This window comes from Mirounga angustirostris, unplaced genomic scaffold, assembly GCF_029215605.1.
Source record: "Mirounga angustirostris isolate CCGP_5_RB_7025 unplaced genomic scaffold, mMirAng1.0.hap1 SCAF_7, whole genome shotgun sequence".
Classification (NCBI taxonomy): Eukaryota; Metazoa; Chordata; class Mammalia; order Carnivora; family Phocidae; genus Mirounga; species Mirounga angustirostris.
Window position 1 is genome coordinate 128,332,130 of NW_026991715.1, and position 13,440 is coordinate 128,345,569.

The 13,440-nt window shown below is 40.2% G+C and overlaps 1 long non-coding RNA gene and 2 pseudogenes across 1 annotated transcript in view; all 3 read left to right on the plus strand.

The window, feature by feature from the left end:
• LOC123833985 (uncharacterized) overlaps window positions 1-13,440 on the plus strand; it is a 320,764-nt gene that overhangs the window by 20,093 nt on the left and 287,231 nt on the right. The window lies entirely within an intron of this gene.
• LOC123833952 (small ribosomal subunit protein eS4-like) lies at window positions 8,330-9,353 on the plus strand (annotated as a pseudogene).
• On the plus strand, window positions 11,534-12,257 carry LOC123833961 (peptidyl-prolyl cis-trans isomerase A-like; annotated as a pseudogene).

Here is a 13,440-nt window from a genome sequence, read left to right on the forward strand (position 1 = left end):
CATATGTGGGTGAAAATAATTATAACATATTTAGGGATAGAGAGAAGACAATTGTATATAGAAGAGAGGGGAAGTGGAATGAAACAAAATATTGGCAATGAGTACTCAGGAAAGACCTCAGAACTCAAACATCTGATTAATGCATCTGAACTTGTTTTTTCAGGCATTGTAGAAGTATGGAAGAATAATATACAATAGTGATCTAAAAAAAAAAAAAAAGATGATTTGCTGAAAATAAGTCTGTCAAGGCAATATGGAAAGCCAGAGGTCAAATATAGGGGTTCATTTCTTTGGTTCAGAAATGCTAGCCAAGGGTTATCAGTATGCATTCCCTAGCTAAGTCAGTGCTACAGACCTTGAAAGTAGTGGCACTTGCCACAGGCAGCCTTTATGCTTCTACTTAGGAGTTGGAAATATTCTGATGCTGCCCATTTTCTGATCTATGACACTAACCTGTGTAAGCTATAATGAGAATGGTGGTGTTTACAGACGCATGTGTTCAAGGATTTTATCCCTTTTAAGCAAGGAGTTTAATGAGTTTTGGCATAGCCTTGTTGTGAAGAGCCAGGCTCTATTTAGTTTTGAAAGCATTTTGGAGGAAAGGTGCTATGCAAATTGGACTGATGTTATTTATGACTGCTTTGGTTTTATTCTAAGTGTCTGGAATGTCTGCTCAGAGATTACTAACTTGAGGGCTCAAAAGGCATGCCCAAAAGACCTTGCCACAACTGGCAGCTCTATCAACATCCAGTTGTGAAAAATAGAACAGGATTCTGTCACTATTAGGAGAGCTCATGCTATTTATATCACATAAAAAGGTGGCCCAAAGTTATCACTCATACAGCCTTGGTAAATTCACCACAACATGTGGTTTTCCTCAATTGCTGATGAAATGTCTCCTTTGGTGACACTTAACAGCAAAGGATAAAGTTCAAACTCTTAAACTTGTATTCAATATCCTTCACAATGCTTTTCTTGCTTTCTTTTTACTACTTATCTACAAGAATCTCTGCTCTGATTGAATAGCCCTTCTCACTGTTGCCCAAAATTTTACTTTCTCACCATTTAGAGATGGTTCCCCCCATCTAGAATATTTCCCCTGCTTTCCCCCTTACCCCTCCTATCCTTCTATCTAAATTCTGCATATCCTTTAAGAGGCAGTATAAATTCTGGTCCTCCTTGAGGACAGCTTCATAGAGATTGTGGGCAGTCCATTGTTTATTCTTATGGTGTGTTCTCCATATAGATTCCTTTTTACATGTGGATTCCAGGTTCCCCTGAAGAATATGTATGTGTGAAGTTTATGATTATGATTAAGGTGCCTCATCTTGAGTGGCTGGTGTGGTAATAGGGGAGTAAAAGTAGGTTAGGCTAGGTGACCAAGATTCTCAAACTAAACTTTTATGATCTTTCTCCTGGTCATAGGAAAATGAGCTTGTCCAAGTAAACATAACTTTTCCACAGGTGCCTAGTCTTTCTGGAAAGCTGCAGGGAGCTAGCAATGTGTTCCTGTTTTACTGCCTGGTATTATAGTTTTTGCCAGATGGTATAATCTGTCTATCACAACAACTGTGCCAGCATCATGATTACTATTATAGTACTCTTCCTGGTGATCCAGATTTCTCTCAGCAGGAGTGGAAGATACTCCCACTGTCACTGAGAATGATAAGCATGAGCAACATATGCTGACATAAGGCCAATAAAAGCTAGAAACTTCATCAGTCATTGGATTCATCAGTAATGACTTAAATACATACTCAACTTTCTTTTATTTCCTATTTTCTCCCCTCACACCCTTTTATTAGGCTTATCCAACACTGTTGGCCAAAATGACTCAGAATTGCACAATGCACAAAAAATGGGATGCTGCCATTTTTATGAATGCTTCAGGGTGAAACAAGTTTGGCATGTAAGTGTTTTTCACCTGATATTGTAACTGGTTATAGGAGATGCTGCTTCTGAGATTGAAATTCTTACAGTCTTCTTCCTATGGCCTATACAGATAGCAAATCCAGTTCCTTAATGAATGAAACATAACTATCTGGAAGACCTGAAAAGCCAAATGCTGTATGTTCCCATTTTTACCAACTAATAAACTAAAATGTAGATATAACACTTTTCTTTTTTGATTTTTTAGAAAAAAATTTATTCTTTCTTGTAACAATATGCGATACAGATGAACGAAACACATGTACATTTGACTCTAAACCACCAGGGAGTTTTGGTATTTAATTTTGGAAAAGACCCATCAATCACCACCAACTCATCATGTGCTATGAAGCATCAGGCCTGGTAATAGGAAAACACTTGAAGAGGTTAGACTATACATAAATATTTGTAGCCTGCTGGGGTGTTTTCCCAATTGTAAAATTGTTAGAGAAAATATGAAGAAAATGTGCACCATTTGCTTAGAGAAAGAATTCTTTATATTCTATGCCAATGTCTCTTTCTTCTTTTACTTTCTTACTTTTTTTTAGTACTAGGAATTAAAAATATTTGGTTCAGCCTTATAAGGGTAGAATATGATCCAGTGACAAAATATAATTGTGAATTTGTCTAGCTTTAATCTGTTTTAACTGTTTTCTTTACCTCTGTGCACAATTGGTTCCTGGGTAAAGAACCTCACTTGTTACCACCCACCTTCTTGATTGGTATTGACTAAATCATAATATGGGTCCTCCTGGGGGATCTTCTGTTGAGTAAAGTTATTTCCTTTATTGGATCCTTCCCAGTATGGTGTCTGTAAAACATTCTGAATTTTTTGGTTGTTATCAAAACAGTCTCCTAAGTCCACGGTCTGGGTCCTGATTTGGATTGGAGAGGTGCAGTTTCATAAGGATCAAAAGAATGTGCATTTCTGGAAAGAAGGAACATTTTTTGTGGTCATGGCAAATGCCACCGGACATCACCAGTTTTAGACCTAGGGGCATCTGAGAAGAATGTGATATTTTTCCATATTTTAGCTTCTTGCTTTTTGAAGCTACTAGGTTCCTTGAGTCAGTGGCATGTTCTTATACTGGAATGATTTTGTTGCTCAGTGTGATTATAGATATACTTGGTCATACTTCAGCCCCCAATATTTGGGAGTTCCCTGAATTAAATGTGTATACTGAATCTGGCCTATGTAGTTGTTGAAAATGAGGAATTGGATACAGATGTATACAGTCTCTGCTCAGTTTCAGGCACTACTCCCAAAGTTAAGAAGGGGACAAAGGGAGGATATGCATAAAGACAATTTGCCAAGAATCAGGGTGCATCTTTTTTTCTATGTCTGGTTTAATGAATCTCAGTATTTTCTTGAAAGAGATAAATGGAAATTGTGGGGGAAAGCATGGATGATTTAGTGGTGGAATAAGGAGAAAGGAATAAAGATAAATGAATACATAGATTAATTTGGCAGTGGATCAAGAAACTTGGGTAGAAGATATACATTTCTAAAAACCCCTTTTTATATTATTTATTTTGAAATAATTTCAAACTGGGAGAAAAATTACAATACAAAAAAAAAATCCTTCCATATTCTCTCACACAAGTTCTCCAAATGTTAACATTCTACCACATTTGTTCTCTCTCTCTCTCTTTTTAATCCTCCAGTGTGTATTTTTTGAAAAATAAGAATACTCTCCTACATTACTAAATGCCAACATCTAAAGAAATCAATAGTCATACAACACTGTTATCCAACCCACAGGCTGTATTTGGATTTCACCAACTGTACCAGTTATATCTCTTGTTCCTTTCTGGTCTAGCATCCAATTCAGTTCATAAGCTACATTTAGTTGTCATATCTCTTTAGGCTCTTCAACCCAGAACATTTCCTTAGTGTTTCCCTGGTTTTCATGATCTTGACTTTTTTTTTTTTATTTATTTGAGAGGGGGAATGGAGACAGATAGCAAACACTAGCAGAAGGGAGTGGCTGAAGGAGAGAGAAAGGGAGAAACAGACTCCCTGCTGAGCAGGGAGCCCGACACAGGGCTCAATCCCAGGACCCCAGGATCACGACCTGAGCTGAAGACAGACTCTTAACCAACTGAGCCACCCAGGTACCCCTGATCTTGACTTTTAAAATAGTAAGGACTTTCATTTTGAAGGGTGTTGCTGAACCTGGGGCCATCTGATGTTTCCTTGGGATCAGTATCAGGTCCAGCTTTCTTGGCAGAAATACTACAGAAGTAAGGCTATGCTCTTTTGTGTGTGTGACATTAGGGTATGCACAGTACCTAACCATCCCTCACCAAGCATGTTATTGTCTGCCACTTTGCTCCACTGTAAAGTTACCATTTTCCCCCTTGATAATTCCCCCAAGTATTTGGGGTTTGGAGAGGCATTCTAAGTTTATGTTAATATCCTTTTCTAAAGCAAAGCTCCATCTAGAAGCCTTAGTATTAACTCAAGAATCTCTTCTGAATAAACCACCACTATGTTGCCAAATCTATATTTATTATTTGGCATCATACCAGTAAGGTATTCCTTTGTGTTAGTCTGGATTCTTCAGAGAAACAGAGTTGCTATAGACTGAATATTTGTATCCCTCCAAAATTCATATCTTGGAACCCTAATCCCCATTGTGATAGTATTTGGAAGTGGGGCCTTAAGGAGGTAATTACAGTTATATTAGGTCATAAGGGTAGGGCACTCATGATGGTATTAGTGCCCTTATAAAAAGAGGAGGAGACATGGGATCTCTGTCTCTCTGTGCACACACCAAGGAAGGGCAGGTGAGGACTTTACCAGGAAAAGAACCCTAACCATGAACTCAACCATACAGGCATCCTTATCTCAGACTCCTAGCCTCCAGAACATTTGTTATTTAAGCAGCCCAGTCTATGGTATTCTATTATAGCAAATAACAGATTAAGACAAGAATAAATACATGTAAAAAGACTTATTACAAGGAATTGACTCCTGTGGTTATGAAGGCTGAGAAGTCTGCTGATCTGCAGTCAGCAATCTGGATACCCAGAAGAGCCAATGGTATATATTGTTCCTGTTGGAGTCTAAAGGCCTGAGAACCGGGAAAGCTAATGGTATAAGGTCCAGTCTGAGTTCAAAGTCTGGATAACCAGAAGAGCTAATAGTATAAGTTCTAGTCTAAGTCTGAATCCAAAAGCAGGAGAAGGCCAATGTCCCAGCTCAAAGACAGGCAGAGAAAGTGAATCCTCCCTTCTCTGCCTTTTTTTTTCTGTCAGGCCTCCAACAAATCAGATAAAGCCAATCCACATTAAGAAGTCTGTTTTATTCATTCTGCTGATTCAAATGTTCATCTCATCCAGAAACACCCTCACAGACACACCCAGAGTAATGTTTAACCAAATATCTGGGCACACTGTGGCCAGGTCAAGTTGACACATAAAATTAACCATCATTAGGTCCAATCCTGGTCAAATTGGAACCCAGGCAAATCTCCTTAAACTGTACTGAACCTCCAAATAAGGGCAATAACAAGGTCAAAATCCCACCTAACATAGTACACCTGTCCTGCACACAACCAAAACCATACTAACCCCTTTCTCAGAAGAGGAGGTAGAGTCTTTGAGTGATGTGTAATCTTCTCCTTGATAATGAGTAATTTAAATACAATAATTAACGAAGGGGACTCCTAGGTGGCTCAGTTGGTTGAGTGTCTGCCTTCAGCTCAGGTCGTGATCCCAGGGTCCTAGGATGGAGTCCCACATTGGGCTCCTTGCTCAGCAGAGAACCTGCTTATCCCTCTGCCTGCCCCTCCCCCTGCTTGTGCTCACTCTCTCTCTTTCTCCCTCACAAATAAATAAATAAAATCTTTTTAAAAAACCAATACTTAACAAAGTATTACTATACAAAGTTAATAATACTTAATTGCTATGATATAAAAATAAATCTTATAAGGGCATAAGAGAGGGAAGAAAAGAAAGATATACCAGTATATAATAAAATAAGGAGGAAAAACTCATGACAATTACAGTCCTCATATCTATAACTGCTCACATGGTAATGGTTGATATTTATAATTAACTTCTTCCACTACCCAGTCCACTTCCTTTGCCATCAACAAACACCTCAACTGGTTATGGTTTGCTACCTGGTGGAGTAACTTAAACCTTCATTCCTGAAGAGTATGGGTCATTAGTCAGTCCTGCCTGGATTGGGTTGTTATAGTTTTCCATTGACCTTACTCACAAGTAAAGGTCATACTAAGAAATGCCCCAAGCGGTCTTGCATATTCCAGACATACTCTTCCTTACCTCCGTTGTGGACTAACAGTCCAAATTTTCTTTGGTAATCAGGACCAGTCACCCCAAACAGCATAGTAACTGCCTATTCTTTGCCTGTTGATTCACAACGAGAAAGCCCAAAGGGGCTAGATGACAGTCTTAACTTCCAGTTCAATGGAATCATTGCTGTGTCCCCTGCTAGAAGCACCTGTCCCTTTGGAACTAAGACCTCTAGGCCAGCAGAGCATAATATCATGGGAAGAGGAAGTAAAAATTTTGCTAGTGGGTGGGACACTTGGAGTAATAGAGAGAAGTGCCACTCCCGCTTCCACCCCTTGACTCCTGGACCCATATACTGGATGCTGACACAGAGCATATATAACCTTCTGGAGAACCTTACTCCAGCCCTGCAAGGTATTTCCACCTAACTGGTGTTGTAACTGAGTCTTCAAAAAGCCATTTCACCATTATATCAAAATAGCTGCTTCAGGATAGTGAGAAAGATGGTAAGACCAGTGAATTCCATGAACATGGGCCCATTGCTACACTTCTTTTGCTTTGAAGTGAGTTCTTTAATCAGAAGCATGCTATGTGGAATACCACGATGGTGGATAAGGCATTCGGTAAATCCATGGATGGTAGTTTTGACAGAATAATTGCATGCAGGGAACGCAAATCCATATAAAGTAAGTGTCAATTCAAGTAAGAATAAAATGCTCCCCTTTCATGATAAAAGTGGTCCAGTGTAATCAAGCTGCCATGCACCGTATCAGGAACTCAGTGTTAGTTGTTGATGCTGGCAGATTGGACACTCAGCTGCGGCTGTGGCCAGGTTGACCTTGGTAAGTGGAAGTCCATGTTCCTAAGCCCATGCATAACCTCCATCCCTGCCACCACGGCCACTTTGTTCTAGAGACTTCCCTTGGCCTTTCCCACAATAATAGCCCTAACTCCACAGGTCAGGGAAATAATGTGGGGATCCTGCTAGTGGCTGAGTGTGTCTATTCCAATTACGTATTCTGGAACTGGGGAATTAACCACAGGATGGGTTTGAGGACCCACAGAGCATACTATGAGATGGACTTGAGCTAATACTCCATTGATCATTTGATCTCCATAAACCCCTGCACTGCCTGGTGGTCTACAATGACATTTACATCTCCTGGAATTCATGTCAGTTCAGAGCCAGTGTCCAATAGTCCAGAAAGACTTGATTATTTACTTTTCCCCAATGAGTTACCCTGATAAAAAGCTGTAGGTCCCTTTAAAGAGGGATGGAAGAAATATTACCAGTATAAATTTTTGTCAGGCCTCTGCTTCATTCAGCTTCTGGGTCAGTAAACTGGCTCAAGTCTGGGAATTGATTGAGGGGCTGTGACTCTGTTTTTATGTTCAGGTTAAACTTTTGTTCACTTGACCTAGAATTTTTCTGCTTATACAGATCAAGTAGAATTTAGTTCTTGTTTGTTTGTTTGTTTGTTTGTTTAATATCTATTCCACTTTTAGGAACACCACAATCAAATACTCAGTGCCATAGGTTTATGTAAATCAGACTATTCTAATTGCTGCTTTGTTTCTGTCACCCATTATCATAACCATGCCAAACTTGCCTTTGGTGACTGACTGCTGTTACTTGGCCCCTGCCTGCCTGAAACTCAATTACTGAATTTCCCAATTCAGTGACTAGTTCTCATTGTAAGGTCTAACCTATAGAGAGGAACTATCATAGAGTTCTTCAAGGATGCCAGGATTCTCCTTAACAATTTATTTCTCACAGTAATGGTGAAAGGCAAGCCTTTAAAACCTTCCCAGTGTGAGTGAGTAGGTCTTAAATGACAAATTTACTCTAACATTCCAATTTTTCTAAGGCTTTGAATCCTTTTCCATTAAACTTAGGCAGGTCTGGCATTTCCAATTTGTTCACTATAGGCCGCATTTTAGTCCATGTTTCAGCCAACCAAACAAACTGTGAGAGTCTTTCCTAAATCCCCAATCTGCAACATTAAATGCAGAATCTCTGCTTAGTGAGATTTTATCAATAAATTTACCCTGATCCAAATTTATGTTCCTTCCAACATTATCCCACACCCTCAATATTGTTTCACACACATACTCCACAAATTTCTGTCTCTATAAATTAGGAAACTTAAATAGTTCTTTTGGAATATAGTATACTTCCTCATGAGTTATACTTCATACCTCACCTTTAGGGGCCTGCTGCAATGAGTCTAGTTATAGCCTCTTTTCATGCCTAGTGCAGCCATGGCTTGTGGTCCCAAGAAGTATCTGAAGAATGTAGCAGCTCCAAAGCATTGGATGCTGGATAAACTGACCAGTGTGTTTGCTCCTCGTCTATCTACTGGTCCCCATAAGCTGAGAGAATGTCTCCCTCTCATCATTTTCCTAAGGAACAGACTTAAGTATGCCCTAACAGGAGATAAAGTAAAGAAGATCTGTGTGCAGCATTTTATTAAGTTTGATGGCAAGGTCTGAACTGATATGACTTACCCTGCTGGTTTTATGGATGTCATCAGCATTGACAAGACTGGGGAGAGTTTCCATCTGATCTATGACACCAAGGGTCATTTTGCTGTTCATTGGATTACACCTGAGGAGGACAAGTATAAGTTGTGCAAAGTGAGAAAGATCTTTGTGGGGACAAAAGGAATCCCTCATCTGGTGACTCATGATGCTCGCACCATCTGCTATCCTGATCCCCTCATCAAGGTGAATGACACCATTCAAATTGATTTGGACCCTGGAAAGATTACTGATTTAATCAAGTTTGATACTGGTAATCTGTGTATGGTAACTGGAGGTGCTAACCTGGGAAGAATCGGTGTGATCACCAACAGAGAGAGACACCCTGGTTCTTTTGATGTAGTTCATGTGAAAGATGCCAATGGCAACAGCTTTGCCACCTGACTCTCCAACATTTTTGTTATTGGCAATGGCAACAAACCATGGATTTCTTTTGCTTGTGGAAAGGGTATCTGCCTTACCATTGCTGAATAGAGAGACAAGAGACTGGCAGCCAAACAGAGCAGTGGGTAAAATGGTCCCTGACATGATGTGATTGGAAGGTGACTGGAAGTCTTTATACTTCATTACAGCACACACACACACACACACAATGAGTCTAGTTATAGGTCAAAAAACAAAGAGGGTTTGTGGGAGTGGGTCATGAGGAGAATCAGCATTGTCTTGCATGGCAGCTACATCAGAGGAGGCCATTACACAGACAAGGCAGGGTTAATCCCCTCAGAACAGGGCGAGGGTGGAGTGGGTAGAGAAGCTGCGGCTACCGCTAATAGTGGGGAAGCCACTACTGCTGGGGTGGGGAGGCCGTTTCTCCTGATTGTGAGGGGGTGGAGAGGCTTCTTTCACTGCCAAAGAAGACTCATCAGAATGTAGGGGCTCAATGTCCCTAGCTTCATCAGTCTTCCCACACATCTTTATTCCAACTTTCAGGATCCCATTCTTTCCCCATCAGTGTACCTACTTTAACAGTAAACACCCTGTGAGAGTGGGTGTTCAAATTATGGTGTAATTCAGCCAGATGCAGGATGAGATTATGTGTTTTATTTTCAGCAATCTCAGTCCTGTAGTACTGGAAATAGGGATCTCTTTTCAGAGCACCCAAAGAAACTTTCAGGTATTTATGCCTGAGCTGAGAATTTGAATCCCTGAGTTCATCCTTTTCTTTCACTGTTTTGTCCAGCTAACTGGGAGCAACAGAAATCTCAGTATATTTCTCGGTTTTCCAGAAATGTTCAAAAGTATAATATGCACAGTTTCTCAGCCCCTTGCTTCTTATAAATGGTTGATTAGGAGTCCAATAGTATCATGGACTATCGGTGCCATCTTTACTTCTGGAAATAGAATCATTAGTGTCTCTAAATTTAATCAGGTTAGAGATGCAATTCTGGAAAGCCTCGAATCAACCCAGAAAAATCATCCTTAAAATTCTGTTCTAATCTGGGTTCTCCAGAGAAACAGAACCCAATAGGATGCAAGATACACACACACACACACACACAGATATAAAGAGATCATAAGGAATTGGTTTATGTTGTTACTGAGGCTGAGAAGTCCCACAATCTGCGGTAAGCTTGGAGACTCAGGAGAACTCTTGGTGTAATTTTGGCCTGAATCTGATTACTAATGGTGTAAGTTCCAGTCCAAGTCCTTTTCTTTTTCTAGTCAGGCCTCCAGTGGATTGGATAAAGCCCATACACTTTAGGTAGAGCAATCTGCAGTCCTCAGTCTACCAATTCAAACATTAATTTCATCCAGAAATGCCCTCACAGACATGCCCAGAATAATGGTGGGCCAAATATCGAGGCACCCTGTGGCCCAGTCAAGTTGACACATAAAATTAACCATTATGTTCCTTCTCTCTCATTCATTTATATCAGTATGAATGTATAGATTCTTGTTTTTTCAATGGATTTCATATATAACCATCATTATTTAGGTGCTCAAATTGTCTCAGATTTGGTTTGTGACAGCCACTTTAAACTGATATCTGTGTCACTTGACATGCTTGCATTTTCTTTTAGGGACTTTTTTTCTGGCATAACAAGCTATCCCAGGCTCACTTTATACTTTCTTTCCCCAGCGCTGAAATTTAGCTGTTTCTCTAAGAAGGTCTGGGTTCTTTTAGGAAAAGATGGTGTTTAGAATTGAAGATCTTGGTGTTTAAAGTGCTTATTGTTATTGGGATGGTATTGTTGCTAGATCCACTCAGCAGAAAAAGGTAGGAAAAGTATCTGTATATGTACTTACATACATATATATCTATGCTTTTAATTCTACCTATGTATGTGTATATGTATCTATATGTGTGTGTTTTAAAAAATGAGTTTCCACCAGCACACCAATACTCTCAATTCCCAGCTAGCACCTAACACACTGACCTAAACATTTTCAAACACTCTTGCTTTCTATATTTGTAAATCCCTTCTCTAGCCTCAAAATATTTACTAACATGCTCAGTTTCACCTGTATTAAACCAGTCTTCCAACCATACCAGCCACGTCGTCAAGATCTCAGCCTCATGTTTCTTTTTCAGCTTCTCTGCCATCTCTTTGGCCCTTGGGCATACTTCCACCTCCACATCTCATGGTCAGACTGCCACCTCCGAGGGGAGGGAACAGAAAGGAGCTTCAACAACTCCTTAATATTGTATTTTTAAATATAGTAAACACTTTGAATATATAGATTTAATATTCACAGATTCAGATAATTATAAGTATTCTCCAAGGTCTTTGTAAGAGTTGATAATTCTGCTGAGGCATGAATTTACATTAAACATGCAGGGCTGTGGGCCTTGCAGACGCCACCGCCCCGGAGCCGCCCTCGCCGCCCAGCCATGGTCAATTCCACCGTGTTCTTCGGCATCGCCGTGGACGGCGAGCCCTTGGGCCGTGTCTCCTTCGAGCTGTTTGCAGACAAAGTTCCAAAGACAGCAGAGAACTTCCGTGCCCTGAGCACTGGGGAGAAAGGATTTGGTTATAAAGGTTCCTGCTTTCACAGGATTATTCCGGGATTTCTGTGCCGGACTTCACACGCCAAAACGGCACTGGAGGCAAGTCCATCTATGGGGAGAAGTTTGATGATGAGAATTTCATCCCGAAGCACACGGGTCCTGACATCCTGTCCATGTCAACGCTGGACCCAACGTGACCGGTTCCCAGTTCTTCATCTGCACTGCCAAGACCGAGTGGTTGGATGGCAAGCTTGTAGTCTTTGGCAACGTCAAAGAAGGCAAGAACATCGTGGAGGCCATGGAGCGCTTTGGATCCAGGAACGGCAAGACCAGCAAGAAGATCACCATTGCTGACTGTGGACAGATCTAATAAATCTGACTTGTGTTTTATCTTAACCTCCAGACCATTCCTACTGTAGCTCGGGAGAGCACCCTTCCACCCCCACCTCTTCGAAATATCCCAGAATCTTTGCAGGCTCCATGGTTCCTTATCCCCAGGTCTAGCTGGATTGCAGAGTTCAGTTTATGATGATGAAATAAAACCTAAACCACAACAACAACAACAACAACAACAAAAACATGCCGGTCTGTGGTTAAGAGAAAGTCACTTACTCCCAGTGCTCCATTCACTGGGTGTTATACGCAAACAGTGAATCATGGAACACTACATCAAAAACTAATGATGTAACGTATGGTGATTAACATAACATAATAAAAAAATAAATAAATATGTATTCCTGAAAAAAAAAGTCACTTACTGTGGTAGTTTTAAATATATCCACAAATTCTTTGCTATTCTTCCCATCAAGAAGTGGAATCTAATTCTTCCCATGAATAAGGGCTGGCCTTAATGACTTGCTTTTAACAAATAGAATATGGCAGAAATGATATCACATTATATCCAAGGCCAGATGCTATAAGGTGATCTGTCTCTTTTCCTCTTGGGATGCTTTCTTTTGGAACCCAGCCCCACGCTGTGAGGAATTCCAGGCCATATGGAGAGTCCATGTCTAGGTGTTTTGAACAGTATTCCAGCTGAAGTCTCAGCCAAAGGCCAGCATTAACTACCAGACACGTAAGATGACTCCAGTCCCCAGCCATTGTCTGACTATAACCAAATAAGATACCCTGAGCAAAAACTGCCTAGCTGAGCCCAGTCAACCCCCAGGCTCCTGAGAGAGAATCATAATGAAACATTTGGGTTTCCTTTCAGCTGCGGAGTTTGAGATGGCTTATTACACAACAGTAGATAACCAGAACATTTATCTAATGACTGTGTCTATCCACTTGTCTAGAATCTGATCTGAACACAGATTTTCCATTTATAGTTTAATATAGTAACTTAATTCTTCTAACAACTCTATCAAGTAGACATTAAAATCCCCAATTTTTAGAGTTGATAAGTAATATGTTATCATGGAAACTTGAGAAATTAAGTCTTAGACAATGTTAAGGGTCAGCGGCAATTCATTTTTGTTTTTCTTTTTCTTTTTTTTTTCAGGATCTTAAACCTTGATTAACCTCCAGGACTTTCTCACTCATTCCCTTTTACTTTTATGCAGCACTTGAAGCCCACATAGCATCACCTTCTTTAAGAAATTTTCCTTTTTTTCTAGCTTCCACAACATAACAGTGGCCTATTTTTTCATTCACTTCTTCAACAACGTCTTTTCTGCCTTCTTGGCTCTTCTTTCTGCCCCCAGTTTCCCAAGGTGACATTTCCCAAGGTGCACTCTGAAGTACTCTACTCTCTTTAC